The 27,675-nt window shown below is 36.2% G+C and overlaps 1 protein-coding gene across 2 annotated transcripts in view; it reads left to right on the top strand.

The window, feature by feature from the left end:
* Nucleotides 1-656: 656 nt before the first annotated feature.
* Nucleotides 657-27,675, top strand: part of LOC5567142 (E3 ubiquitin-protein ligase AMFR) — a 167,881-nt gene continuing 140,862 nt past the window's right edge. Inside the window, exon 1 of one of the 2 annotated variants that reach the window (XM_021841088.1) lies at nt 657-1,192. The gene's annotated coding sequence lies outside the window, so the exon portion shown is untranslated. The remainder of the gene's footprint in view (nt 1,193-27,675) is intronic. The other variant, XM_001651489.2, reaches the window with a different exon arrangement.

The following is a 27,675-nucleotide window of genomic DNA, read 5'->3' as shown; positions in this document are numbered from 1 at the left end:
CCAGTGGTGATAGTTTCCATCCAGGGCTATTCATTTGCTTAGAAACGATGAGCTACACACTCGGTTACCAATGGCTTTTAGGGCGACATCACAAATTATGCGAGAATTATACTATAATAATTTAAAAAATAATCGAAGAAGTGATACTCCCATACAATTCGAAGCAAAATTCATTAATATTTTTTGCTCTTTTTCTTGTCTCAGTAATACATAAACATTTGCAGGAATCCGGTACCTGTGTATTAAGGTATGAGAAAAATTAATAAAAAATGTCAACGAGTTAAACTTTTTTGCTGAGGTTTACTTTTTGTTTTGTACGTAACTGTAGATTCTCATGAATGTATTGTTTAAAATGATACAAATAAAGGAAATGAAAAATAACTGCTTGATAAGAAATCAATGAAAATATAAATTGAAATACAAGTTATGTCTGAAGAACTGTGAACATTTCATTCAAATATGTCTATCATTAACAAAGATCTAACCCTCTAAAATTGACCATTTTGTATGGAAAATCCGAAAAGTTGCAAATGTGTTGTCAGACACTGTACAAAATACAGCTTCTTACAGTGTATGGGGAATACCGTGTCGGCTCGCACACACAGCCGAAAGATATTCGCGAAAACGGTTTCAACACAGGAGAACCGACTTGAGCGATTCATTCTGTGTTTTCATTGTCACGACAACGGACGGACGGGCGTATCTTTCGTCGCTTACTTTTGCGCGAGACGTGTGGCATATTTTTTTCCTGGCAAGACAAAATAGTGAAGGAAAATCTGTCAAGCAGCCAAGAAGGAAAAAAAAGTAGAAAAAAATATATCGAACGGGGAAACTTGGGAAAATTGCGACTTTGATTAGTGGAAGAATTTCTACCAATTCGCTGGATTACAGTTCGGGATTGTGATTTTGGGTGATAATCGTAAAGAAGTGAAAGGCAGTGAAGTGATATTCGATCCAATCTAGTTGATTCTCGAAAGCACGACATTGAAAAGTGCAAACATTACCTAATTCAAGCCCACAGTCGAAGAAGAGTGAAAAGGCGGGGGTGGATAAAATAGAATCGCAAAAAATACAAACACCCCAAGTGAATTGCGAAGTGAATGTCACCCAAGGCAGATTAGCAGTAGGCCGTAGGCAGCCTAGTTTCCAATAGGAATGTTTCCACAGCAACGCAGAAAAGTGTGTCTGACAGGTGCGATACTCATTTTGTTTCTATAATATTTTGCTTTTGTTCGGTGAGGAGGTTTGCAAAGCAAGCGAAAAAAGTTTATGCAGTTGTGAGCGGTGCCTACAAATAAAACTGAGGAACACGCAGTAGGCCTCGAGGAATCGACCGGCAGCTCGCCACTTGGCAAAAAGAAAAACACCATCAAGCAGCGATGGACTATGAAATTGATTTTCCCTTCCTTCTTTGGTTGGGTGAAATTGCGGGAGGAAGTTTAGGTTGAATGAGTGTGGGGTTTGTACCGTTAGTGGTCCATTTGCTGGGAATCTCGAATGTGGGGGACAAACGGGATGCACATTCGAAGACAGGTGAATGCAAGTGCAATACCGGGTTGTAGGAACCGGTTGGAGTGGTGATGATCTGGTTGGTGCATTGCTGAATAAAATACAGCATTTATTATGAAGGCGTAGTAGGCTCATTAAAAAAAACCAAAACTCTTTTCGAGTATTCTCGTTTACTTCACCTTAATATTTTTCTTAGGAATTTCTTAAATTGAGTTAAGACGTTTCAATTGAAAATAATGTATTGGAATGCAAGTTTCCGTAAAAATAAAGTGTTTTCTTTTGTCAAAGTAAAGTGTTTGAAAACCAAACTCATCTATGAACTCTATAAGAAACAGTTAGTTGTCTTCATCTGAGATACTTTAACAACTTTGTAGCATAGCATAGCATAGACTGAATGTACATATCAATGGTTGTAACTCCGTAATTGATCGTAACTAAGTAAGTACATGGTAAGAAATGTACTTCGATTCAAATGAATAAGGAATGGCGCTTTCCGCTTACTTTCGAAGCGCACATTTTAGCAGCTTTCATATTATTGGTCAATAACGGCGCCGTCCAAGTCCTTACAGTCAGTTGAGATGGGGAAGGAATGGGATTGTGTGTGTAATTGTTGCTTCTAGAGACCGAGTATACCTCTGCATCTCAAAAATCACCACGGGAAGGATGTTTATTATTGAGTGAGGAAAAACCTTTGGTCGGTGATGTGATCCACGAATAAGGAGGAAAAACACGACTCCCACACAAAACTAGTTTTGCATTTTGTCTCGTAGTGAAAAAATATTGGTAGTGGATTAAGATTCTTCAAAACCATTTTGAAAAATTTCACCAGTAACTGCTAATATAAGCGAATAATTCCTACATGAATTTATCCAGGAACCTTTCAAAGATTTGATCAGGAAATGCACTAGGAAGCGTTGCCTCAGGCAACTTCAATAAATTGTTTTAATGATTCCTTAAAGTAGTTCGCTTAAAATAGTTTAAGGATTTTATCCTAGGAATTTCTGCAGAAATATCTTTTGAGCTTCTTCAAAGAAACTTTCATAATATTTCCGAGAATTTCTTTAGGAACATCTATTATACACTTGTTTTTAATTATGAATCGTGGTTTACGGCTAACCAGCTGAGTGGAAGTTTAACAACCACCGAAAAGCTAAACATTACATATATTTTGCAATTGGATAAAATGGACAAATTGATGTGAATCACATCACATCAATTTGTCCATTTCATCCAATTGCAAAATATAAGTAATGTTTAGCTTTTCGGTAGATCTCTTTATATTTTCTATAGCATTTAACCCAGGATTATTCTTGGAATTACTCTACGTACAAAATACAAATATTCCATCAGAGCATTTTCTTAGAGTTTTATCGAATGATTCTCCCTCTCTGATGTCTTTTCAAAAAGTTCCTCGTAAATTCTTTTAGAGTATTCGGAAACATTCGACAGTTCTTCCGGAAAAATAATTGAAGAAATTGTTTCGAAAGTGATACAATTAGATTTCATTTGATTTCATTGCTACTTGGTACACACGCCTAACGTGAGTCCCACACCGTGCCAACATACAATAGGCCAGGCTTTTGAAGCTTTTTTGTACCCTACTATAAATTAAAAAAAAACACACACACAACAAAAATATTTTAAATTTACATGAACAGTAATTTTGGCTTCAATCATGCAAAGCCATTTTTTATTATTCAATTATAAAACCTATAAACACATCTATTCTATCCAACATTGTAACCAAAATCCTTTATATTAAACGTGAAACGTCTTCTATCGAAGAATGTAGCATGCAAAACGGCTCGGTTTACATGATTTACACGCATAAAATTCAATCATATATAATGCACTTGGAATGACAACCCGCAGATCCATCCATGTACATTATATTCAGCGTAGAATCGTGTAAACCGAGTATTCTTGTTTGCAATTTCACTTTCAAGATGCAAGAAAGCATGTACTATTGTTAATTGTTGGATGAACGATTATGAAATGTTTCAGTTTCACTCAAGATTGCACGCATTTTCGAATGCAATGAGACAGTTTACATTATTTATGCTTGCACATTCAGTTATAACTTACATGATTATCATAAAAATTTAAGTGCCATGTAAATTACAGATTTTTTTTGCTGTATAGGTTTTTCAAAGGATGTTAGAAAAAAATATCTGTAGAAATATTTGGTGGAATTTTCGGAGTGAATCGACCTGAATGAACTTTCGAAGCATACTTGGAGAAATTTATATGGAAACCTCGAGATGCGGTTCGGAAGGCATTCTTTCAAATTAAACCTAAAAGGATTCTAAGAATAATTCCTGTCGAATTTATTGTTATTATTTTGGAAAAGCTCCTTTATCCTCACTTAAAAGTGATCTGAGAAGGAATTCTATATGAATCTACGTGAGAATTTTAGTGATCTGAAATAAATTCGTAGATTATAGGTCTCGATTTAAAAAAAAATCTGCACACCAAAAAAATCTGAAATTTACACGGCACGTCATCTTCCCTGATTATCATATAAAGTGAGTTATAACTGAATATTCAATGATAAATAACGTAAACTGCCTGCTTGCAATCTTGAGCGAAACTGAAACATTTCATGATCTTGCATCCAAAATTTGCTAATATCGCACGGTTGTTATTATTTTCAAAGAGGAATTTCAAACGAGAATGCTCTGTTTACGTGATAATAAACTGAAAATTCAGTCGTAAATGATGCACATGAATGGATCGGCTGCTCGGTCGTTTTATATGCATCATAAATTACAGAATTTTCAGTGGTAAATAATGTGAAAAAAACGTTCTGCTTGCAACACTTTTTAAGAGAATGTAACATTCAATATTTAGGATTTTGTTTGCAAATCCAGCGGTGTTTGCACACAGCAAAAAAAAAAAACTAAATTTACATGGACGTTCACGTTTATGATTGTCATTATAACGAGTTATAACTGTATATTTAACGATGATATATGAGTAAAATCGAAAAATATCATGTGATTGCATCCGAAATTCCCAATATTGCATGCTTTCTTGCATCTGGAAAATGTGATTGCAAACGAGATTGCTCTGTTCACATGGTTATAGAGCAATCCAATTGCCTACAAAGTAGTGCAATGTTGAAAAAACTTTCTTTGTTTGTTGTTGAGAACTGTCACAACATTTGTTTGCTGTGATAAAGTAAACATAAAAATAATTGCTGCCAAGCATTCACTTCCTTGTTGGACTGACGTTGACCGGAAGCTCATATGACGTCAAACGGACATCGATACATTTTCATTCTGAGGAAATCGACTTGTCTAAGATTGATCGTGCGTTAGTATTTGTGGCACTTTGCTTGTAGACTGTTATCGCTGAATATTCCTTCAAAAACAATGCACAAGAATGGATCGACAGCTTGGCCATTTCATGTGTGTTATTGTTAAAAGACAGAATTGAGAGAAAATGAATATTTCTTGGAAGAATCATTCTCTTCCGAAAGAATAAATAAATCACTATTCAAAACGCACATTCCATCGAACATGATGAGAAAAAAAATAAATTCGGAGAACAATTCCAAATCGCTGTTGAAATTTAACTGCTTTTGTCGTTTTGCCTTTTCCGTTTTTTTTTCCTTTCGATGTTTTATCCATTCGAAGTTTTGTTCCTTTCGCCGTTGTCGGATTCAAAGTTTTGGCATTCGACGTTCCGTTTTTTGACGTTTTGTTTTGTCCCTATACCGACCAGCGAACTGATCTGGAAAGAAAGTGAATCGAAAAAAGTAGGTGTGAGTATTAAACCTCGTATCCAGCAGATATGAGTATAACTTACACTTAACAAGGCTACAAGTGGTAGTCGAAATCTGGGCGGGAGGAGACAGCTCACTTACAGTTCTCTCAGGTCGAAATACGCGTATTTGTAAAAAGTTATGCAATCAGAGCGAAATTGAAAGGTAAAATAATCAAATCTGCTTTTTTGATCCTCTACATTGAGATAATGCTCAGAGGGTTCGAATACGTAAAAGAGTGATCTGGAAGGTTTCATCAGAATCACTATTTTCGAGTTTATTATTCTAGTTACATATTTGATATTGGCTGTTGAAAATAAATAATTTGCTGATTTCAGCCAACATTTAAGCAAGTTTACCGCCTTTTGTGGCAATTTATTTGCTTAATTTGTCACAAAATTCAAACTCCATATGCCAAAAAATTCTTACAAACAATGATTCATGATACTGTCGATGCTCAAAATTTGTTTTTTTTTTATTATTTGGAAAAGTATTATATTTTACAATGTAAGAGAAACGAAAAATTTAGTATATGCGGTAAATTGCAAATAATTGCACTGGCTAAAAATGTACCCAATTATAGCACGCCCATAAGAAATGCACGGACTGTGCAACAATTGGCGTGGTTTTAGCATGTGCAAGAATTGGCAATGTACCTTAGATTGCAAGCATATTAAAAAAGTCGATTGTTATCGACGCAGTGTTAACGACGCAGGACTGGTAGCAGGTCTCTTTTTAGAGATTTGCACACCTTTTTAGTGCAAGGTTGTAAAAGTTTGTATGTATATTTATAATGAAAGGTTTCTTTTTTAAAGCAAATAGTCTTCAAAGCCACTTTTTCCTTTTTCTCGATGGTATTGTGTTCTTATGTTGGTTACACGGAAAGCCTCTCAAGATATTTTCAACTTATTTTAAAACCAAATCGAATAGATTGAAATGCCTTGTTAAGGGATGGAAAAAAAAGTTCACCTCAAATTTCGAAAAACTTCTAGTATGTATTGAGCATAAGCATAGATGACCGTACAATTCGTAGCTGCTGCTCCGTAATTGACCAGAGCAATTGAAGTTGCACAGCTGTTTAATGAATTGGGCTTGGGACTAGCTTACAATTCTCAATGTACAGAAATCGAGCGTGTAAATTCTAAAAGTCCATAACGGTGTGTCCTTACAGTCATCGGGGAAGGGAAGGAATGTTAGTTAGACAACCGTTGATACTAGAGACTGAGTATACCTCTGCATCTCCACAGTTGTCATGGAAAGGATATTGGGTTAGAGCCCCCGCAGGAAGACAAGGATCAAACACTACTCAACTTATAGTATGTCAATAGTTGAATAAAAATGTGTGAATTACCAGAAAAGAAAAAAAGGGTGAAATTTGGGGCTTAGAAAATACAAATTCAATTTCACAACAGCAAAGCATTATTTTTTCGACCAATAACGTGTATGTTTTCCAATAAATTCATAGGATTTGTTCAATCTATATCTTATATTTCTTCAATATCATTCAAGTTCAATATCCTGGAAACATAAACAGTATTATTTTAACTGCCAAACGTAGGAACATAACCTGTAAATTTGTAATTTTCGAATCCAAGAAACTGTACAGCGCATCGTTACTAGCAACCATCATATGTAAGGAGAGTTTCAGCAAGATTTAAGTTTGAACAGGGAAAATGGCCAAGTTGCCCTGAAAAAGAAAGCATCACACTTAACGATGAACTTGCACGCAAATGCCAGTCGAAGAAAATCAAAACAAAAGTAAGAAATGACATAGTTCTATTATTTTTCTATCTAGGTACTGCTTGAATGGATAAATAGCTCCAAAACCATTCCCACATCAGAGAATCTTTCCTATTTCCAAACAGTTTTCCAATGTGTTAGACCGCATTTTAAAAATAGTACCAAGTAAACCACATATTCACACAAGTACATTTTCATCTAGATTTTTCTACCAGTATTATCATACTCGGAGTTAAATAATTTTTTGTGGTCCATTCAGTGAATCACAAAACACACCCCTTAACTTTTAACTATATTCCAGTTTTACCTAACGGACCAAGCCAAAAGAATATACAGCTGTATTTCGGCATGGATCGGCTTATTTAAAGCATTTTTTGTATCTAATTAGCTTTCATAAAATTTGCTTAGGAGTTCCATAATAAATCTTCGAGCTGTTTAGTGGAAAACCTATAGGAAAACAAAAATTCTAATTTAGTACTGTACTATTTAATTCCACTAGAGATTGCATCCTTTGACAGATACGCGTATTTCGACCTCAACTGTAAGGCCGTCTTCAGGGTCTGTCTCAATTGCGCTGTTAAATTTAGTCCGAACTTAAATTTGACAGTTCGCAAATTAATTCCCCTCCGATTTCGATCTGTCAAAAATAAGTCTGCTCCAGAGGAGACTTATTTTTGACAGATCGATAATTATTTCGTTAGTTCGTGTTTGCTTTTTGGTCCCGCTTCGGTTATTACCGATATGGACATCGGTATGTCCTTCCAGCTGGCTTTCGGACGGCACATCAAGTGGGATAATATATTGCTGCTCAGTGAAAGGATAAGTTTTTCCTCCGGAGGGCTGGCTAAACAGTGCATGTATTCCTACGGAAAGCTCTGGTATCCAGAGGACCACCGATTCCTGTCACAGTGTACTACAAAAACAAAAGGCTTCTTTTCGCATACCACAGATCAGTACCAAGGAATTTCAATGCTTCCGTGCATGGTGCGGTAGGGTCGTTCCGTTCGTTCAATCCGGATGATCACAAAAATGTGTTGTCCATAACGAACAGCTGCAGGGCTGGTAGCGAGTCAATTTTTAGTGACTTGGTCACTATTTTCAACCTGTTAATCAAAAAGTCACTATTTGCAACTAAAAGTCACCAAAGCCACTTTTCCAGACAAATAGTCACTTAAATTACAATTTTCTTGAATTAATGATAAAGAAAGTATAAGCTGGTCTAGCTCCTCAAACTCAAACAGCAAAACAATAATGTTTCACAGATTTTTAAAGACAACAACTTTGTTAAATGGGAAATTAAAAGATAGGAATCTTTGGCTCTTCCTGGAAAAAATCAGATAAATATTCCTCTGAGATTTCAGTCTAAAAGTGAATGTTTTGTCGGGCTTTTTGAGGATTTTTTGGAGGCAATCCGGACAAATTTGGGAAACCATTCTTGGCTGAACTTTCTGGCCAAATTTTTTTAAAGAGAATCGGGACGAACTTTTGATTGATGTTATATTTATTACAGGAATTCTGCTACAAATTTCACAACAGATTCCTTTTTTATTTTGCAAGGTACTTTGTTATAATATTCTAAAATGTATCCACGAACATTAAATGAAATCCATCTACAATCACCATGGAAAATTTACCCTCCAACGCCTCCATGAATATATTCAAAAATGCCCTAAGTAATTAGTTTTGCAACTCTACATTATTTAAAAAGAAATTCGCCAAAACAGGTGATCTGATTTCTGATTAGAAACAATTTTTGACTCTCAATTCTTATTCCAGTCGAATAATTCTCGCGTTCAGTATCATAAGGGCGTAACTGCAGAGATCGACTTTCTCTTTAGCTAATTACTTGGCCAGGTGACTGTTTTCGACTGCTATATTTGCTTCAGCATAAAGTACTCATCGTCCTCTGTCATGCTACATCGTAAAAAGTTTCGAAAATCGATTGAATTTCATTTACCAATTCAAAGATAAAATCGACGAAGAGAAATCGATCACTGCAGATACGCCTGTTTGATACTAAACGCGAGAATTGTAAAGCAATATTTCAAATTACTATAGTAACAGTATACTGTTGTCTACAATTTTAACATCCACTTTCTTGCTATGCATTTTTTTTTTTTTTTTTTTTGATAGATACTTGTAGTTGTGAAGTCACTTATTAGTCTATTTTGATCATTATTAGTCACTAAATTCACTATTATTTTGCTGTCTAACAACTACCTGTACGGCAGGGCTAGTTGTTCGATGGAAGAACTAGACCTCAGTAGGATTGCCACATATACAGATTTATCTGAATTTTTTAGATTTTATCGAATATTTGACCAAGGGTCTGTATTCACGGATTATTTGGAAAAATACTGATGTACGGATTCTGCAAACAGAATTCTTCCGAAATTGTACAAATTCATGCAGATTTATGAGCAACGATAAAAATAAATATTTTTCAAAACCTTAGAACTCAAACTCCGCCTTATAATTACATATGATTATTATCTCTTTGAATTTGTTGTGTATACCTCATGTTTATCTCAATTCTTAGGAATATAAATTTGAAATAAAAGTAGTTTGCTCCAGGATAAATACAGAAATATAATGAATTATATAATTATTTGTAGTGTAGACGTTTTTTTTTTAAACGCACAGTGAATGGTAGCTTGAGGATATATTTAATTGTATAAAATACAAATTTTAATGTGACAACCCTGGACCTCAGTGTTCCTATTCCAGAGAATAGTTCCAATGGAGTTTCTAAGCACAAGGATAATATTATGAACCTTGAATCTGTTGAGTTGTATAATATGAATTTTACCTGCTCAGTATCATGTCAGTTGCCGCTGACTTTACTCAAGTGGACAAGCGTGGATCTGGGGATAGTGTGCGAGCTACCAAACTGACCCTCCAGAAGAAGGGTTAAAAATGACGCCCAACATCTCAAGCATAGCCAGTTTAGTATCCGCGATAGGCTTTACATAGATTTTCAAACGGCAATGCAATTAATATAAAGGCGAACCATTTTAATGTCCCTTTTGGTACTTCAAAGAGGTGGTAGAAGCATTCATACATGTGTCATAATTGTGCCCCACGATTATATGAAAAATATAAGTTCTTGGCTCCAGTGTACTATGTGGGTGTTATTTTGGTCACATCATAACTGGGCAAAGAAAGCTCTTAGTTAATAACTGAGGAAGTGCTCATTAAACACTAAGCTGCGAAGCAGGCTCTGTCTCCGTGGGAACGTAATGCCAAGAATACGAAGAAAAGGAAGAAAGATCAGCAGCTACAAACTTGTAGAGCAGAACATAAAAAGAAGTAAATTCAAGAATTAGGAACTTATTTTTAAATAACTTTTTGATGATGTTTTGTGTTAAAGGCTCATTCATTTATTTCATAACGCTGAAATTGGCCATTTTGGACACCCATCCACCCCCTTGTAACGCTTTTTGTATGACTATCATTCACCGTAACATCGTTAGGACACCCACCCACCCCCTCCCTGCCCTTTTTTGTAGAAACCTAAAATTTAAGAGCTATTAGGTACATCCCTTCCCTCTTTTGTAGAAACTTTCTATTAAGGAGCTGTTAGGTTAGCGTTCCCATGTTTTCCAATATTTTCTCATTTTCCTATGCTTAATTTTGGGCATGCGTGTAAAGTAAATAACTCATTAAAAAAGGCCTTGAAATCATTAGTTCAAACCGGTAGTATATTACAATTTTCATCAAAACTTACAACTGTTCATAAATCTCTCCTGACGGAACTTCTAACGATATTTAAGAAAGTTGATATGTATTATAAAAATGCTATCAATAAACATATCTTTCATTCTATGGTTAGGCACCATAACTTTTCACACACTGATTTTTATCTGGATCTTTCTAGTTCTTTCTAAAGCATGCAAATCCATTTATTGGCCATAGACTCCAATATTAATGCGTAAAGAAACGAACCCAAACCATTAGATCGAACGAAATTGGATGATCTTTTAAACGCTGTCAACTTCTCTAGCTTCCACTTTACTTAATGAGATTGGAACCACTTTCGCAAATTATGCACGATTGTCTTCTAGGTACACACACACTCACACTGAACCGACACACTTCACAAAGTGCCTTAGGCTGCCGACGAACCGCGCGCGACAATCGGCAATTGTGCCAATATGAAATTATGACCAATTGTCATAACTATCGCGTGGTGTTTGTCATACCGCGCGTTTGCAATACATTTTGGTGAGGTGGATGTTTGGAATACGTGCACCCAGCCACGGTACCATCACCGAATGTGTTTACAGTGCACATCGTGTATATATTGCATATAGTTAGGTGTATTCATATCACATCACGCCAAGCAGTGGTCCCGATTTGAAATTTCATGGAAACCTTAAACATTACTAATATTTTACAATTTTTGTTAATGAATGTGTCGGATTTTCGGACTCTATTTCGGCATAGTCAACATTTTTTTTTGGTTTTCAAGGAGCATAAATGCTATTTTTTAAACGTTCAACTTTTTGAAAAATCGAATGTTTCAGAAAACTAGAGGATATATTTGGACATGTATACATATTTTGGGTCCAAACATGACGAAGAAAAATTATCATATGTGTGCATAATTGTCTGATTTTGTAGATTACTATTTGACTTTGTATTAAAAATTATGTTTGAAAATTAGTGTTCTGCAAGTTTTTTTTTTAAACTGAACCTCCGTGTGGCGCGGCATCGGGTAATGAAATGTGCTGTAGCACAGCGTCAACTGAAGACCTGACGTGCCGATTCATTTCGAGAGCGCTAATTTAACCCAATTATTTTGTTTTGATTCACTGCCAGCTGATCTGGCCTGGTTCGTGCCTCTCTCGCCCGCAGGTTTTATGTTCACTTCCTCCTGGCGGATTCGCGATAGTGATTTCCATTTCGTTGCATCCACCAAAACCAAACGAAGCGATCAAAACAATCGACTGATCACTGATCAGACGAAAAAAAAAACTTGTGTTGCTGAATAATCGTTAAAAAAAAGTTCATATGGTGAGCTTTTCCACCAGAATAGAGAACTTAGTAGAATAAAGAGTATATTTTCGTCAAAAACTCACAGTACCAACATTCCCCTAATGGAGTTCAAGATCTCCTGCCTAAATTTCCCAAATTCGGAACAACTGACCACGATAGGTGGCACTCTTTGCTTCCTCACTTGAATCAAAGAGGCTGCATCGATTTGGAGTTCTGAAAATTTGTCATAAGCATCGAACTGATTGCTCATTTCGATGCAATTATAAAAATGAAATGGAAGAAAGGGCGCATTCCCGAGAAATGTCCTTTTTTTATATGTTTGACAAGTTTAGTAACAGTTTTGAACCCCACTTTTCTGGAAGGAAGTTGTGATGATGTGTGTACGATGCACACTGAATTTCTTTGACATTGCGTTCTATTAAGTCACTGATTTATGCAAACGATTTACTTTGAATCCGATAGCAGTTACAAAACCGGTCCAAAAAGGAGTCCTTTAGAAATTTGCGTGCCGACATTTGAAAACATCTAGAATCCTCGTTAAGCTTCCGAACATTCGAAAATTTTATTCTGATTCAGAACAACAACTTTGAACTGGTTTGTCAGGATGGGGATGATTTCGGTTCCTTTTAGGGCTGGCTGGGGGAGGAATTCTGAGGGGAAAGAAGGGCTTCCAACCAGAAACTAGGTTTGGCAATGAACTTGAACGTGACATTGAAACCCGTTTCGTGCGTGTGTGGTGCCCGTAGGGCCCGATGGAATCAAATGAGAAATATCGTACCGGGGCGTGAGGAAACATGTGCTCTCGATTATAGGTACGGGTCAAACTCAAAATATGTTTGTTCGATCAGACGATCGTTGAAGAAGCACCCCGAGCAGAAGAAAATAACTACTGAATATCAAATTGAGGTATTCCATACCAGACAATTTCCAATACTCACAACCTGAATGAGGTATGAATGAGCCCTGCATAAGAGGTAAAATACCTCAAATAATACCTTATGCATGTTCTACAAATATCAAGCTGATAACTAGATCAGGTATTGTAATACCTAAATAATACTTGATGGATTTTCATATAAAAGTGAAATTTTTCAATACCTCCAGCAGTCCTCAATAGCTATCGAATACCAAAATGAAGTATTTTTAATTGTTTTCCAAATACCGTTATAATACCAAAATGAGGTATTGACAACTGAATAATACCTAATTATGGTATGATACCAAAATATGGTATGCATAAGTTATTGGGGAGTTATTTGTTCCTCCTCGGGACTTAATGCTTGAAATAGTGGTTATGGGAATTCCCGATTATTCTTGATAATTTTCAATGTCAGACATCGAATTTAGGTACTGATATGGCTTCCATATGCGAAAAAATACCAGACCAGGGATAAAATTAGTTACGTAGGTAGGACCCCAGGAATCATATAGCAGAGTTTTGGTTCCATAGGCACATTCCCTTTCATTTTGAGAGTTATGTCATCGCTATATTATGAGCCTATTTCATCATTTTATATCATGAGATTTGAAAGGAAAACAAAAACTGGAAGATATTAGGGGGAACCTTCGAAGAAAAAAAAAAACATTTGATCGAAAAGCATTTTGCTTGTAACAGCCTGCAGTAGCTTCAAACTAAAATGGATTCAAGTAGCCCTTTTCACCAGTAAATACCCTAGTCGACCTTTTTTTGACATTCTAGGTACAGTTGTCTTTAATGCTAAGAGAATTATTGTTGCTAAAGTGTACATGGTGTTCCTCCTCTTCATCCTTACATATTTTGGCATCTAAAATATTTTTTTTTTTTCAAAATCATATGGGGGCTAATACTTAACACAGTTCTTGTAACATCATATATTTCATAACGCTATAAACAGCCATTTTTGACACTAACCCCCCTTTCTGCTTTTAGTATTAATGTTCTAATAATTTTGTATGAGCCGTAACGTCATGAGGACATGAGCTCATGAAACGCATAAATCCATAGCAATTTAGATAGCATTAATGATTTAACAGGGGATTATTCTGGGCCTCAGTAGCCGTAACAGTGAACGCGCAGCTATTCATGAAGACCAAACTGGGGCCACGGATTTCAATCCTGCTGATCGAGGATCTACCCATAATTGATTCGTTCCTAAGGTGATTCGTTTTGTGCGATTGTGTTCTTGCTTTCTTTGCTCACGATCACTCGAACACTAACATTGTAAAGAGCATCGCGTCATATCATTTTTACATGCACTCCCGCATTAGATTTCACATGATATTTCCACGATGACACCATATATCGGTCATTTTTTTCTACTCTATCGTACAAATCTGTCTATTACAATCATCATCCGCTCAATTATTTACTAAAAAGGCAATATACGGAAAAAATGACTTGTGAACAAACTTTGCTCATCCAGCAATCACGGCCAGACTTGACAATACTCCTCAATATCATCAGAGTTCGGTGACATACTGTAGAGCAGCGTACTGCCTTTGCCTTTTTGCGAGGGAGCAAAAAATGCTAAGCAGAGAGGCAAAGAAAAAATGAGCGAGGAAGATGCAGCACAAAATACAACAGAGCAAAATTCCATGAAAAAAGAATACCATCACAACTCCGTGAGGGCTGTTTTGTTCGGGTGGGACACTCAAGAGCTCTTTTTAAGTGTGGATAATGGTGAGCATAGCAACAAGAGAGAACGAGTAGCAGAAAAAATCCTTGCAGTTTTTTGAACTCTCGCTCGAATCGCTTGAGGGTCTGTGTTGAAAATTTTGAGTTCAGTTTTTACTTCTCAGAAAAACGGTAAAATCGCCTCATCTTTGCATCGCAGAGGAGTTCCTATCAAGCCTGCTATGAGAAAATCGGTCGCTGGTGGTTCGTGGGCGTGTGAGCGTGGCTCCTGATGTTTTCCACCCCTGCTCGTGTATCAATGATCGTTGAATTGTCCAAAGCCTGGATTTAATAGACCTTCTTCTTCTTCTTCTTGGCATTCACGTCCTCACTGGAATAGAACCTGCTCCTCAGCTTAGTGTTCTTATGAGCACTTCCACAGTTACTAACTTGGAGCCTTCTTTACCAAAGTTGCCATTTTCGCATTCGTATATCGTCTGGCAGGTACGATGATACTCTATGCCCAGGGAAGTCAAGAAAATTTACATTACGAAAAGATCCTGGACCGACCGGAATTTGTACCCAAATACCTTCAGCATGGCTTTGCTTTGTAGCCGCGGACTCTAACCACTCGGCTAAGGAAGGCCCCAAACAAATAATAGATCAAGATTATCGAAAACACATTTCGAGTCATGTGTTCAGACTAAGCTTGATTTTAATATTTTCCTCAAACGTTCCTCCAGGAATTTTTCTGTATATATCTCTAAGGAATCCTTCAAACAATCCATCTAAATGTTCTGCCAAGAGATTTTAAATGTTTTTTTTTCTGGATTTTCAAGAGATTTCTTCAAAGAATTACAGTCAATTCTCCATAACTCAATACTCAAGGGACCATCGACTTATAGAACTATCGAGTTATAGAATACAGTAAGGACCCGATTTTGTCAGCCCCTCGATGAATTTTAGGCTGACATAATGGGGAACCTGACAAAATCGGGTCATTTTATTTTGTTCCTGTTTTTCAAATTTTGACGTGTTACATGGTTACATGGACTGTTAGGAGGGCGATGGACATAGGCGTAGCCAGTTTTTTTTTTATCAGGGGCTCCCCCTCCCTTATATTGGTAATATCGATTTCCAACACTTAATAACAAGCATTGCTATTGCCCCCTCTGGCTACGCCTATGCGTGCATGACATCAAATATCATCATCAATTTTAATGTAAACGTGGTAAAACATGACGATAACAATTTTTGACAAATTTAAAATAAGCTGACAAAATCGGGTCAAATAGCTGACAAAATCGGAAGTAGACAAAATCGGGGGCAGACAAAATCGGGGGCAGACAAAATCGGGTCAGTACTGTATACCGAAACAAAAAATCACAAAATCGAAGGAACAATTTTCTGTATTTACAATACATGATCACTTCTGTAAGAAAGCAATATTATTTTATTGATAGTAGTTTATAAACTATTATTTGATAACTTTTTTCGAAATTCTTGAAAAACCACGTAATTTTTACTTACAATATATTTTTTGTATTTTCATGTTTTCAAATTTTTTTACAACTTGCAAGTACTTATTCACCTCCAAACAAAAACTCGACCACGTTTCCCCAAATAAGAAAGATTTGAAAATAGATATCGACTTATGGAGAGAAATTTACCTCTCACGTGACATCGACTAGTGGAGATATCGAGTTATAGAAATATCGACTAATGGAGTGCACGATGTATGGAAATGTGAAGGGACTGAAAAATCCATCGAGTTGTAGAGTATATCGAGTTATAGAACATCGAGTTGTACAGAGTCGACTGTATTAGGTGATTTGGTAAGGCGAAGATTGCTCCGGAAATCCCTGGTAGATTTTTGAAAATTCTACTTAATTTTCTTCAAGGATAGAAATAAATAATAACTCTGTTAAAAATTCCAAATAAATTCATTCAGGTTGAATTAAGGGCATCTCACTAGATCTTCTTGAGGGGTTCGTTCAAGAAATTATTCAAATATTCGTTCATGGATTCCTCTTAGAAGGTAATTGTTCTCAAATGTATTCAACTGCAATGTTCAAAGTATTGTTTCACGTTTGTCTACAGAAATTTCTCGAGGTTTTTCTCTATGAACTCATACACCTTTAAGAATTCATCAAACCATTTCTCAGGATGTCTGTCAATGATTTTTTCAAGAATTTTCATTTAATTTCATGTTGAAATATCGCCTAGGGCGCCTTCGAAAATATTCACAGGATTAATTCACCAATTTCTGCAGAAATACCTTTACATTCCCTGAAAGTGGAAGTTACATTTCTGCCCATGCAAAGAAAACTCCTTTAAGCGTTTAATTGGTAATTTAAATAACGTTAATCACAAAGTTTCCCTGAGGAGATTCGGAGATTCCTTTAGGAAATATGGCAGTTTTATTTTCTATATTTTTCTAACGACGCCTTCAAGAATCATTCAATATTTATTTCATGAATAAATTCGATTAAATGGAATGAATAAATATTTATATTGAAGATATGTTCAGGAATTAGTTCAAGAATAAAACTATAGAGATTGCTGTAATTCTTTGCTTTAGCTCAAAGTTTGATCGAGTTAGTTAGGGACCGTCCGTAAATGACGTATGTATCTATATATCAAATATTATTTATCATACATCATTCATCATATATCTTATATCATATATCGTGTATCACTTTTCCATGACATAAAATATGCTTAACCCCTCTACTAGCAGTTTCAAGAAAAAAATATCAAAACCACGAAACTTTTTTGTTTCTTGATATTTTTTCACCATGTTTTTACAAGCTCTCAAAAAACTCTTCTATTATTGGAATCTGTGACAATATTGAACATTTGTCATCTAGTTTTGAAGATATTCCTATATTTCCTGGAGGAACGACATTCCCCATACAAAATTCCCTTGGCCACTATTGTGTTGTTAATCCTTTAATTCAGTGGTTCTCAACCTTTTTAAAGCTGCGACGTCCTTTGAAATTCTTGAAACATTTCGTGGACCAAAACCAAAATAATAACCAAAATAAATGTTCTCAACATGAAAGCTTATGGAAGTCTTCATAATAAATTAAAATACACACTTAGATTTTTTTCACGAGCTCGGCTGTGCAAATCTCGGTTTCCCGATTTCAACCGAGACTCGGCTAACAAATTGTCCGGTTGCTTAGCAACGGAGCACGATTAACTGATGCTCGGCTTTTATTAGCTGAGATTCCAAGAAATTCGTTTTCCGACTACTCGGCTGTGCGGATCTCAGTTAAAATTAACCGAGATTCGGCATTCTAAATTAAGTGTGTATATGTTTGGTATGCCACCGAAAAATCTCGTCTGAAATCCACAATATGCAAGAATACTGCCATAAATATGTAGATCCAAAAAATGCTCTAAGAGTTTTGCTAGGAGTATACTAAACATTTTTCCAAAGGAAACTTTTAAAATGGATCTAACTTGTGATGGCTAACCAGTGTTGTGAGAAACTCAAATTCTTATAACCCACGATTGAAATCAACTCAACAATAAAAAAACAAGAATGAGTAGCCTCGTGTTTGACTCGTTTTCTCATGTTTCCACAGTTTACTCACACAAAGCAAAGATTTCTTGTTGGTCTGGTAGAATAATAGTAATCCTTTTTTAAGTAAACAGCAACATTCGATTATCACGAGTTTTTGACCGGCTTTATCACTGAATCTGACGGCTTGAGTATGATTGAGTGATTTTGCGTGAAAAACACAAGCATGAGATTTTTTCGAAGCAGATCTCTTATGAGATTGCTCTCGCGCAAGAGCTCATTGATTGAAATTTGAATGTGAGTCTGTCATCACTATGGCTAACAAAAAAGATCCGGTTGTTAGGAAGCCAGCGATTTGTCACAGTTATTCGGAGGAGTACAATGAAGATTTCTTCGATAACCATCCTGAAAGATATTCATAAGGTTTGAAAGATTTTTTCAGGCATCTTCAAGGGTTCCACTAGCATTCGCGAAGCTCTCGCCAAGAATGTTTTCAATGATAAGTTAGATATCTACCAAGCACCACTTCTGTTGGTTGTTTCATACATCTTTAGAAACTTGTTCATGGGTTTCTTTTATGTCAAGTAACGACGTTTGGAAGAACTTCATTAGAAATCATAAAAAAACCTTATGATATATTCATAACGAATCTTTTCAGAAATCTCTCTAGATACAATGAATCTCGCGCTTTAGATTTTTATTCAAAATCTCTCAATCGAGGTGATACAGGCTAAAATGATTCTGTAATATTTTGTCCTGAAACTTGTTAAAACCTAAAATTTTTCTTTAGGTAGGATAAAGTTGTTGTATTTTTCTATCAGCTAAACAATAAATCACTGCCTAGGCATCCAAAAGTTCAGATAAAAGGGTATGTTTTGGCTTAAGTAGCTCATTTTTAAATAATTAATCAAAATTTGGTTCACATAAAGTATATTTAAATTTCAGTATTTTAGAGTGATGTGTACCATAAAGTAAGGAAACAGATCGGTTCGAATTTTTTCCGAACTTTCTAGTTGTTGATAAGTGCATAAATTACTTTTTCGAGAATCAAGTTGTTAGTATGCGTTATGTTCTTTTATTCAGCGATATTGTTTCACAGGAACTTAAAATCTACAAAAAGTGATTCAATGAGTTCACTGCTTAAGTGAAATCTGAACTTTTGATTGCTTGTGTACTTGTACCAGAAAACTACCTTAAATGAAGACAATGCGTCAAACGGGCGGTACAACATATCAATGGTCTAAAACATCACGGTTCAAATTTTCAAAAATACTTGTATCGCCAAGAATTTGAAACCCGCTTATAGTGATCTCTTGCAAAACAAGTGAGGTAAGAGATTCGTCACATTTGGGGGCCTATTTGACGATTGACAGAGTCGTTTCGAGCGAACGAAATTTTAGGTCGACAGTGACTCTAGTCGAGCAATTTTGATCGACTAAATATATAAAATAGCCCAACACTTTTCATAAGCTACGTATCAATCATGATACATACCGTTATTTCAAATGGCACCGCGGACCCCGTGAGAAGTCGTCACGACCCCCTAGGGGTCCGCGGACCACCGGTTGGGAAACCCTGCTTTAATTGGAAAAATAAAATGTAAACCATACAAAATCAGGTAATAGGGAGCTTCTCTGAATCAGAGTCTCATCAAAGTATTGTTTCAAAATACGAATAACCGAATATCATGAAAAAATAGTATCCTGGAATATTTACGTGATTTATGGCTACGCGTCGTTCCCACAAAGACTGTCGGAATATTCCCGGATCAATAAGACCAATGTATCGAAATCGACATAGATTCTAAAATATGAGAGGTTTTTTTGGCGAACGAATAAAATATGGTGCAAATATATTGAAAAACAAAAAAGTTATTGCGATTTTTTTTGTGGTGAGAAAACTATGCTGCTAGTAGAGGGGTTAAACGAAGCTAAGGAACATTGCATACGATCCGCACATAATTAAGCTCTTGGTACTGAAGAGTCCATCGTGTGTGTAATATTAGCACATTCAGAAAAACTGTTTTGCTGAAGTTTATGACGTATCAAGAAGCTTCTCAATACTAAGCAGCACTTTGTGTTATGAAATTTAATGAAATTAAGCAGACATCAGCAGAAATCTATTTTCAGCAGGTTTTAAAATTACACACAGTTATATTGGGTTTTAGAGAGTGCTATAGAGAGCTCTCTCTCTTACCACTTAATGCAAACACTAAGCACGTGGTCTATTTATCAAAACACTGGATAGCATTGAAACATATCCTATATGCAATAGAGCCTATGTTATATTATATTAGCACTATAGTAGTGCTTATTTAATGCCTGTACGCATCAGGCTTGGTAGCAATAACGGTGCAGTTTTTGGGTTTCTTTGCGTTACAATTGCTGTTAATAGGCGTATCTACATTTGTGATGATATAATGAAGCTTTAATGCATTTCTGATCTTGATTTGGGATTTATTATTCGCGATTATGGTCACTTGGGTTTTCTTTTTCTCTATGTTTACGAAAGGGACAGCTTGTGTGTCGTCCGCTGCTCAACAGTGTGTGGGAGTTTCGTACAGATTGATATCACAGCGAAACAATTTTTTTTTTTTGCGTGTCTCGATGATCAATTTATGTGTCTCTAGTAGATCTTAGGTCGTTGAAAGTGATGCCATTATCAGCACGTCCCAATTTTTAGCTTCAGGACGCCAAAGAAGTATTAAACACTGGTTTCATTGATGTTTACATGAAATTAAAGTATGATTTATCAAACTTTTTTGTGATCTTATCCACTAGGCAGGCGAAATATGACTTAAACTTTCAATTCGGATATAATTTAGTTAAAATTACACGGCTAAATTTAAATAAAATTGATGTGTTCAATATGCTTGCAGTCTCCAGAAAAAAAATCCTCGTTATTCTTATATCGCAAAATACAATACTTTTCTGAACCACCAAAATATAACTTTTGAGCATCAAAAGTATTATGAACTTTGTTGATAATTCTTATTGTACACATGTACCGTTTTGATTCATATTACGGACAGCTTCAAATTCCGGACACTCTCGTTTGCATGGGAAACATTTCACACGAAATGTTTCAATTTTCGCCGTCCAAAAGTTCTCATTTTCGAGGCTCGTTTTATTAGGTTTTTTCCATAAATATCATTGCAAATTTATAATGCCCAACTACCTTAGACGTCTCTTAAGTGGTTGAACGATTTCAGTTGATAATTTGACTGTTCCATTAATGATTATCATGAGCGTCCGGAATATGAGGCAAAAGTGAGGGAGCGTCCGGAATAAGAATCATGAAAAGGCCACACGTTTAGATTAATTTAAAATTATTCAAGTTGCGGACGCGTATTCTTTACCCACCATCCGAAAGTTAAGGGCTTCCGACGCTCGATAACGCTAAAAATCATACAGAATGATTTATTTTGTATGGTCCAAGCTGGGTTATACTTCACTGAGGCCTTAAGTGTCCGTAATATGAATCAAAACGGTAGTTTTAATTCTGTTTCATATTAGGCTGACAAACTTGCATGCAAGTTGGCTGAAAACGTTAAATTTTGCATTTTCAACAATCAATATCTAAAATATTAGACTTGCTTTGGTATTTTTTAGAACGGCAATGGGTTCACCCTTAATTAAGCCAATAGCGGTATTTTGGTGCATGAGATACAAACGTTTGCCGCAGTGTATTCTTCCATTGCACTAACAAATTAGTGTAAATCAATCAATTCAAAATAATGGTGATGGTTTCGATATAACATTACATTACTAAATCATCTTGTTCCTACCAATCACAAACAACGGTTCGTGAACATGCCGTTAAAGTTGCAAATCGAGACTAATGCCGCAGAAAATGAAAGAAAAGCCAGTCAACCCACGATAAACATATACGTTATTCGGCTTTCCTGGTGGAAAGTGCTAAACATATGCCACCGGGGGTATGGCGTGACGTGAACTGGAACGCCGGCAGCCAATTCTCACTGTAAGCCGTTGTTGTCGCAAACGATGTCAGCCAGTCTGTGGGCCCGTTATTTTTTATGGTAAAAATAGTTGTGTTATATTTTTGCTAACGGCGATACTTTTTTCCGTGGCGATATGTCGCGTAGGATTTGCTATTGTATAGGTCTGTAGGACGCTGTGAATTTCACATGGAGGCCTCAAGCCCCTGTAGCCCTGTACGAATCCGACCAGAAATCCATAACATAAAGGTAACAGAATGACATCAGAATTTGTTATTTACATCGACGATTGTTATAGATATTTTCATGTGTACCGATATTATGAAACTCAAACATTATATCACGATTATTTTAAATTTTGACATCATTTATGAAAAGTGCGGCTTCCCTTCAGAGTGTAAGAAATGAACTGTAACAACCGTCGTTATTTTTATATAACAATTTGTTTTAATTTAGTTATTACTGTATCATGGCGTATTGTAATTGTGATATCAGTGCACGAGTTTTTGGTAAAATGTTCGTTATTCTTACACCTTACTAGCTTTGAACTATTGGTTTTAAAAATGTCTTCTTCTTCTTTCTTAGCATTACGTTTCCACTGGGATAGAGTCTGCTTCTCAGCTTAGTGTTCTTTATGAGCACTTCCACAGTTCCTAATGTAGTCCTTTCTTTGCCAATGTAGCCATTTTCAAATTCATATATCGTATATTCATCGTACCAGCTGATACTCAATATGCCTAGGGAAGTCGAGGAAATTTTCATTACGAAAAGATCCTGCGCCATCCAGGAATCGATCCCAGACACCTTCAGCATGGTTTTTCTTTGAAGCCGTGGCGGGCTTCACTACTAGAGGAAGGCCCCGTTTAATAAGTAATGTGGTTGGTTGTTATAATTTTGGTATTCCCTTCCGAACGGGATGGTTGCTAGGGCATTGATGTTGGGTTTTTTGGAAGTCGATTTGTTACATTTCCTAGGATGGGTCTGGTTATTTGTGGGGGTTGGGGGGGAAACAGGGGTTTCACAGTAAAGTAGGCAATGTGCAACAACGACTGCTGAAAATAGTACCCCGGTAGTGATGTGCAACCCCCTTTCAGGGAACGATGCGAGCGAACGTGATTTTTTTTGTTCTTTTTCTCCTACTGCAGTAATATGCAATGGCGTGAGATAATGCAGGAAGGTGGGTAAATAGGGTGATAAAATAGTATGAATCTAAAACAGAGACAATATATAACGATTGGAATGGATTTTTATTAGGATGAGCAGCTAGGAAGACGCGCACGTACGATTGCGAGTTATAAAACTTTACAACGGCCGAACGTTCATGATGGGTTTCAGCAAATAGTTCAAATGAAATACAGGAAGCGTCTGCACTTGCTGTTGAAGTACCCACTTTGTGCTGGATGGGCACCGAGTTCAAGGTCTTAGTAACGTTCAAGTGCCATCGATAGTGTGTAGTGCAATAATTTAGGCCATGACTCAACGAATTCGTTGATAAAGGAACAGTGATTGATACACACTTAAACGGTTTCGCCGAGAACCCAACAGCTGATATCTCGGTAATAATTTGACGATTCTCGGTAAAACTTTTACCGAGATCTCGGTAAACGTTTACCGAATCTCGGTAACGTTCGCCGAGATCTCGGCCAAAAATTCGGATTGCCGAAATCTCGGTAAAATAAGTACCGAGATTCGGCGTTAAAAATTACCGAATGCTCAAGTGTTGGGTTCTCGGCGAAAAATTTTACTGAGGTCGGTGAAATAATTTAAGTGTGTACGGTATGTAGAACTGATGTTTCTGTTTCTGCAAAACGAGAATTCGTTAGATCACTTGTGTCACAAATTTTGCGCGAAATTTCACTAAAATAACTTCAATATAATATAATCTGTGAATTTCTGGGATGGAGCCCAGATAGCCGTAGCGGTGAACGCGCAACTTTTCAGCGAAACCAAGCTGAGGATCGAGGGTTCGAGTCCCGCCGGTTAAGGATTTTTGCATAATGGAAAGTTTTTTTTTATCTTCATTTACGAGGTTTTTACTGCCGTGAATCGCAAGTCAGTCCCATCCGCATTTCATCAAAATGGAGTTGAGTTCAGTTTTCAATATATCTTTCAATGCTCTTTCAGCTGCTCTAATGAGATAATGATATTTGTTCGGAAAAAGTAGGAAAAAACAGCAAGTCAAATTGTCCCATAATGAAAAGTAATCGCATATCAGTCTTACTACAGATTTTTGCACCGTGTAGCAAAAAAATGAACCGTGTTTTAATCAAACTTATATTTTTTCTCAGAAAGATACTATAGTGAAAATCAAATTGTGAAAGTTTCATTGAGATTTGAACATGTTCCAATACCTTCTGCACGGAAAAAAATCGGTTGCCGGATTCATGAACAAAAAGTCATGAATTCATAAAATTTCATGTTTCATGAAAAAGTCACGAAATCGTGAGTATTATGTAAGAATTTGTATGCTCCAGGGCGTTACACAAATCTAACTGTCACTTTCTTCATCTTAGTCAACGCGTCTCATGGCGATCGGTGATTTTTTCTAGTGAAATTATATAAAAAAGTTTTGTTTTTGAAAAAGTTTAAATTGAAGACACTGCTCTTCGGAACCTTGCCATCGTATCGATGACATTCTTGGCGAGATTTCCATAAGTTCCCACATTGTGTCACGACACAATCAATCTGCCGGAGCTGTTAGATGTTCCAAAATATACTTACAAGCCTTCATCCTGATTTTGCAGAACCGGGCAATGTTTGATTTTGAGCGAAGATTTCGCTTCACAAACTCGTTGGCGATTACGCCTTCCCTATTTCCTATACCAGAGCAGCTCACAAAAGGCCTTCGGCAGCCGGATGTCCCAGTTCACTTTCCACATCCACAGTGTAGTTAAGAAGTGTTCCATTACTCATGCAATCCACCAGCATTTTGTGAGCTCAGGGACCATTTGTTGAATCAATTGATATACGAAACAATATTTTGCGTACAAACCTAACCACTGAATGTTCGCGTTCCTGCTAAAGATTTGGCACTCGTTAGGTTGACAATTGTGGAATGTGTTCGCGGTTTATTACGAAACTAACGGCACAAAAGTCGCAAGGATTTTAATTTTCATTTCATTTGTTTACCAATAGCAAATATAAAATGGGATCTAAATTGACGTGTAATGTTCCGTTTTCATCAAAATTTGTTCATGATTCAGGGATCCTGCTTCATGATTTCATGACTCAACTTTCCACTTTTCAGCACCAAAATCGGAATCATAAATGACAGTCACCTAAATACATGAATAGTGCTTATGTTTTCATGAACTGTGTTCATGATATCAGATCCTGCTTCATGATTTCATGATTAAAATTGCCACTTTTCGTATCAAAAATAGGAATCATAAATGACAGATGACGAAATCCATGAATAATGCTTATGTTTCCATGAATTTTATTCATGGTTCCAGCATACATGCTTCATGATTTGAGGATTCCAGCTGACATTTTTCTTCGCATTAAATTGAAAACGTAACGTACAGCCGGCGTTACGGTAAAATGCTTCATGATTTCATGACTTTTGGTCATGGTGTATTTTCATAACATGAAAACACACTTTCCTTCCGATATCATGACTCATTCTCCTTATTTCGAGTGCCGCATTTTTACCCGTGTGGATTTTTTTTTAATATTCGTATAGAAAAACGAGTATGGGAACTTCACATCCTTTTCTCAAGTAAATGGTTCACGAAATAATCATTCTCGCACCAGCTAACAATTTTTGACAATGAGGAATAATTTGCTATTTCCTATCTTGTCTGTTATGTGCATTTTAACAGTACTTTTAAATGCAAATTTTTAACCTATTGAACCCTTGTCGATCTTTGTTTAGACCCGTGCCTTTGATTTCCCGTTAAACTTGTAGTCAAAAAAAAAAAAACGTTCGAAAATCAAAAAGGGGATGTTTCTTCGCGAGGAGGGGTTATTGTGAACAAAGGTCTTTTAACAGAGAATTTTTGAAACTTTGGACGCAAATATCTTAGACGGAGTTCTAAATGAAATTATAATTTCTTCGGTGACAATTTGCAACAGGGAAAGGGCATGTTGGTTAGTTGGGAATTCTACCATATGATGGTGCTAGCTAAAAATCATGGTTTTCTGATTACCCTAATAGGCAATAACGTTCTATAACTAGATCTTTGGATGGTTCCAAATTCCGATGATCTGGAACATTGATGTCTTCGCCTAAGTTGCTCGTTAGTATAAGGGCTATACACTACAATACATGTTAGCTTAGTTCAACATTCTACAATTAGTTGGCGCTAGTAAGCTACGTTAGGTTAAAGACTGTGTGCTGCATGCGTGGTTAGTTTGGTATTCTTAAACTAGGAGACGCTAATGATATTTAAAAATTTGAAATTTAAATATTTGCCAAAGTAGTTTTGATGGAAAGCTGTTGTTTTGGAAAAAGTTGTACGTTAGATCAACGGATTAGATGTCTAATATGTTATTCATTCTACCGCTACAAGGTGGCAGTGGGCATCAAATATTTTCAAAACATATCTCACGATGCAAAACAGCTATTAAACTAATGTTTTTAACAAAATTATTAACAAAAAAATTGTTAGTTTTAGGACTATGTGTTAATACGATATTCTGCCAAATACTTCTGAACCTGACGAGCTAGTGGTATTAGTGAAGATTAAAAATTAAAAATTCAATATCTGCCAATTCAGATCAGTAAAAAGGTTGCCAACCCTTACGGTACATGTGTAATAAGTTCGATTTTTGACAACTGAGGAAAACTTGGAAGTAGATTATTTCAAAATATTGTGTATCGAAATGCTGATACCTTAGTTGTAGGGGGACGGACCTGGTGTAGTGGTTAGAACACTCGCCTCTCACGCCGAGGACCTGGGATCGAATCCGATCCCCGATATAGTCACTTATGACGTAAAAAGTTATAGTGACGACTTCCTTCGGAAGGGAAGTAAAGCCGTTGGTCCCGAGATGAACTAGCCCAGAGCTAAAAATCTCGTTAATAAAATCAAACCAACCAACCAACCTTTGTTGTAGGTATATTCGAGAAAAATAGTCGTAATTTTACATTTGGACAATATTCCTTACTATGCTAGTCATTTCCCTTGGCTTTTTTTCCTAAGCGCCATCATACGGTGAAATTCACAACTAACCAATATTTTATATAGCAGCTCTTATACTGTTGCAAATCATGACCGCAGACAGTTTAATTTTATATATAACTGTTTCTGACATATAAGTGTCCAAAAATTGTTACAAAATGTTACAAAAATTGGCTGTTTTTCTGGGCCTTTTTTCAGCGATGAATCAGCTCTTTTTTTAATTTTCTTATATATTTTAGTAAAACTCAATAAAGAGCCCTATTTTATAAGTCGAGTCGATCAAAAAGTACTCGACTGGAGTCACTGTCGACTAAAAATTTCGCTCGACTTGGCTCTGTCACTCGAGTTAATCGACAGTTGTCACTCGATGTGACTTGATTACTATGGGAGTCGATGGGTGACATCTGAAAAATGCATGCTTACTTTGATTGACAATGACTACAGACGAGTCACGTG

Source organism: Aedes aegypti, chromosome 2 (assembly GCF_002204515.2).
Source record: "Aedes aegypti strain LVP_AGWG chromosome 2, AaegL5.0 Primary Assembly, whole genome shotgun sequence".
In the NCBI taxonomy this organism is placed as follows: domain Eukaryota; kingdom Metazoa; phylum Arthropoda; class Insecta; order Diptera; family Culicidae; genus Aedes; species Aedes aegypti.
This window is presented reverse-complemented; position numbering and strand designations above follow the sequence as displayed.